The sequence below is a fragment of the Panulirus ornatus genome, chromosome 2 (genome assembly GCF_036320965.1).
Source record: "Panulirus ornatus isolate Po-2019 chromosome 2, ASM3632096v1, whole genome shotgun sequence".
NCBI classification, from domain to species: Eukaryota; Metazoa; Arthropoda; class Malacostraca; order Decapoda; family Palinuridae; genus Panulirus; species Panulirus ornatus.
Window position 1 is genome coordinate 57817424 of NC_092225.1, and position 4378 is coordinate 57821801.

Below are 4378 nucleotides of genomic sequence, written 5' to 3' on the forward strand. Positions count from 1 at the left end.
AACAGAAACTTCCCCAGCAGCCAAACACAAATCAAAAACCCACCTCTTCCATTGCATAAAACATCAGGTCCAGCCTGAAGATGGAACAAGTTAGTTCCTGAACGTCGCTGCCCTTTGTGGGGAACTCCTGAAGAAACTTCAGGAAGATCACCGAAAAATTGTACTGCAACTAGAAACTGTACATAGGAAAATAATAAAGGAGAATGTACCATAGCTTTCAACCTCGTATGCCTCCAAGAAAATATCCTGCCAGGCTACATCAATATATTATTATTATGATTATCATTATACGTAACCGCCGACTCCCGCGTTAGCGAGGTAGCGCAAGGAAACAGACGAGGAATGGCCCAACCCACCCACATACACATGTATATACATAACCGCCTCATATACAGACATATACATTTCAACGTATACATACATATACATACACAGACATACATACACACATTTACGTATCCATACTTGCTGCCTTCATCCATTTCCGTCGCCACCCCGCCACACACGAAGTAGCATTCACCCCCCCACCCCCTCCCAGCAAGGCACCGCCAGGAACAGACAAAAAAGGCCACATTCGTTAATACTCAGTCTCTAGCTGTCATGTGTAATGCATTACCAATATATATATATATATATATATATATATATATATATATATATATATATATATATATATATATATATATATACTGAAGTTCCTGCAGCTCTAAAGCTGTCTACACCCAGCAGCAAAGACGAAATGGACACGTCTCAGGTGAGACGTTCCACGAAGAGGTTGGTGCTACCTGTCTTCAATTGACTATATAACAGTTCCAGCAAAAGGTGACTGTTAAACTCATGGTGTAACCTCAGGCAGGCGCAGTTCGGCAACACCTATCCTGCTAGAGACACTATACGTTAACGTAAACTGGACAGTCATAAGAAGAGTATGGCAAAGAGAGAATTACGTAGATGCACAGATCACAGAGACCCCAGGTTCAAGCAAGGTGGTCTGGCCTAAACATTACTTGAAAAAAAAAATGCATTCCCCCTTAAAAGCAGCAGAAACAAGGGATAGCAGAGCAATGGCTCTGTCCCCACCCTCCACTCCCTCCAGTAACACGATGAACGGAAAACAGGCAGAGAAAGCAACATCTTGCAGGTTTGATATGCCCAAAGGAAATCTTTTTAAGTCATACGATATCATGAACATGAACATGTCATGCATCTAGTCATCAACGACATGCAATCCTTTCCTTTTTGTCATAAAGACAATAGTAATGATAAACTTGAGCCCCAGCTACTCGACTTACCATGTTCATATAATTCTTGATGTTGAAGAGCGATACAATAATTCTTACTTTCTGTCAGTGCAGGTGACGCGCGTTAATCAACGTTGGAATGTTAGAACAGCATGGCCAGGGAGAAATCAGTGGTTGAGATGGAAGCATGATATACCACTACGTTATAATGACAGATTCCGTGAGTTATTCAATGACGCAGAGTGACAAGTGATGATCAGTTCTGATTTGGAAGAAGTCGAGGATGTTACTCCGAACAATATTTTCCGGGATCTTATTCCAAGCATCAATAATGTCGTTGGTAAAGAAATCTTTCGTACAGTCCAGATTAACTAGGTGTCCTCTAAGTTTTAGTCCATTCTTTTTCTCGTTGGTAATGCTGGCGCTACTGTAAAGAAATTTTCAATATCGACGTAGTTGACCCTCTAAGTATTTCTAAAATGTGCCTCGGAGGCGCCTCTTGCTCAGGAAGAACAAGATTAATTCTTGCAGTCTCTCCTTATATGGTTTGTTATGCAAGGAAGGGGTAAACTTAATTGCTTTTCGCTGCACTGATTCTACCTTAAGAATATCCTTGCTTAAGCGGGGGGCCCAAAACTGCACTGCATATTCAAGGTGAGGTCTAACTAGACTTGGATATGGTGGCGCAACCCATTAAAATCCGCCTTTTTAAAGTTAAGGATAATGATACCGGTTATAGGGGGACTGGTTTTGATATTTGCGTCGAACTTAGTCACGTTATGGTCACAAGTGCTTAGATGTTCTCCAACACGGGTATTGGTTACTAACATCTCCTGGGATGCAAGAGGTAAATAAACTATATTCGCTTCCCTCGTCGGCTCGGGGACGGTTTGGTAGTGAAAAATGTCTTCGATGAAATTAATAAGTCTAGCATATCTATTTTCTTACACCCGAAATAGTTTGCCAGTAGATTTCTGAAAGATTAAACTCTCCCAAGAATAATCGAGTCTTTATCCTGCTAGCTGGGTGTAAACTCTTGTACATGACAGTGTTATCATCTGCTGGCTGGCCAGGAGTCTACATTTCCTCCTTTTCGACCGTATTTGTCCCTTACAAATAAGTTATAGTCTGGTAGATCGTACGCGCTGATCAGACCGTTGCTTTTCGTGTTCAAAAACGTTTCTGTATAACCAATGCTATCAACGTGTTCACGGTTTAATAAAAAAAAGAAATGCGTTTCAGTCAATTTGTTTCGGATGGATCTTTCATTGGTGACGTGGTGATGAGCTGCATGGGTGGTTCAGGTGTGACGTAAACTGGGACGTTACGAAATTAGGGCGAGGGAGGGCTATCGTAGAGGTTAGACGGGACTGGGTGTTTGGGTGAGGGTGAAAGGAATTTAGATGGAGGTAGCAGGACGGGGGGGCTGAGGAGTTGGATGAACATCATGAGGTTTAGGAGGGGCTGTGAGGGGGGTGGAGGGCAGGGCATAGGCTGAGGAGGGTGGGTACGACTGTGGGTAGGTTGAAGTGGGCAGTGGGCGCTGAGCGGGAGTGGAAGAGGAAGGTGTGTGGGGAGGGGGAGAGGCTAGGTGGGGTGGTCCAGCAGGCGGGGTAAGGGAAGTAGGCTCTGAGTGGGGTAGTGAGGGTAGGGTCACTGCGCGCCGTTCTCAACCACAGTCACGTCCCAAAGTATTAAATTTCCCGGAGTTACATATCTGAGCGTTGTCTTAATTCCACTTCAATAACGACGTTTAAATTAAACTTTTCTTCCAGATGAGTATGGTTTCACGCAGAACGATCTTTGTATGACTTCGTCTGGTCCCGTTATCATACAATCCATGATGAAACCTCGACATGGGCAGCGAATACCTGGTGTTATGCTAATGATAAATACAATAGATACACAGATGTAAACTGGCGTCAATAAATGTAAATACAAGGAACACTTACGTGCGGGAGAAGCATTTAATGATGGTAATCGATGGTAATGCACGGTGATCTTGTGGCTGGGTGATGACCCCACTTGTTTGGCAACTAGGCTCAGAGGGACACGTCCTGTCAGTATAAGCTCGACTCTATCGCAACCTTGAAGTTCCTGCGCCAGGTTGATGATGTCGGCTGCGAACACCTTTCAAAAGATGCAGGCGATTAGTGACGAGAACTTTAGAGCTTTGAGAAAGTAATAACACAAATGTTCTAATGAGTAACACTATCTCGATACTGGATGTATTTTTTGAAGTAGAATCATTGATTGTAAGCCATTTGTTATCACTATGTAGCAAAATTTTCCCGTATTGTTACTAATTACGATAATCACTATTTGTTCAGGTGTTTCCACGTATCAGCTAATGATCACTATATAAATTAATATTTCAACAATACTTTTTACCAGTTTTCCCACATTCTTGTTCACCAGTCACTAAACAGAACAAAATCTGTAAATACTCTTCATCTTTATTTTACATATTGCAACGTTTTAAGTCTGCTGCTCCCCAGTCAATATATGCAGCAATATATTCATTGTCCTGTTCACCATTCAGTATATACTAAATGATATACAACTTGTTGTTCACCAACAGTAGTAGCTGATCAAAAGCGTCAAGTCCTAAAATTCTAAGATTTTTTTTTATGTCACTTGAGGGGTATCTGAACTTTTCTGATTTATCTCACTTCATTTGATTTTCTTTTTCTTTTAGAATTAATCACCGGAGTTATGATTTTCCCGCGAATACGAAACAAAAGGAAATTAATCACACCTGTTGCACTTCAATAGAACGAGTTATGATCCTATGATTGCTCGCATTCTCTTTATCGTTTCATTGTATCATCACATCAAAAAAAGATATCAGTCACTATCAGTGCTGCAGCAGCGTACGCGTGTCCTGCCTCACACAAATTGTGGTCAGATACGATCCGGTGTGTGTTGTCCCCAAGGCTGGGCGGGGCCAAGCAACGTCATATAATAACCAGCAGTTTGACCATCGGAGCGGTAGTTTCACTCGATCTTTTGCCAAGCTGGGCACGGAGCTACGCGTTCTCCAGCACGGAGAGGATTCAAATACCACCCTTACTGCTTGTAATGTTGACCAACTCCGCAGAGAGAGAGAGAGAGAGAGAGAGAGATTGACTAAAAGT

At 42.3% G+C, this 4378-nt stretch overlaps 1 long non-coding RNA gene across 1 annotated transcript in view; it reads right to left on the reverse strand.

The window, feature by feature from the left end:
• Positions 1-3423, reverse strand: part of LOC139752875 (uncharacterized) — a 360018-nt gene extending 356595 nt beyond the window's left edge. The window contains exon 1 of the long non-coding RNA XR_011713606.1: positions 3194-3423. This is a non-coding gene — a long non-coding RNA (uncharacterized lncRNA). The remainder of the gene's footprint in view (positions 1-3193) is intronic.
• Positions 3424-4378: the final 955 nt, after the last annotated feature.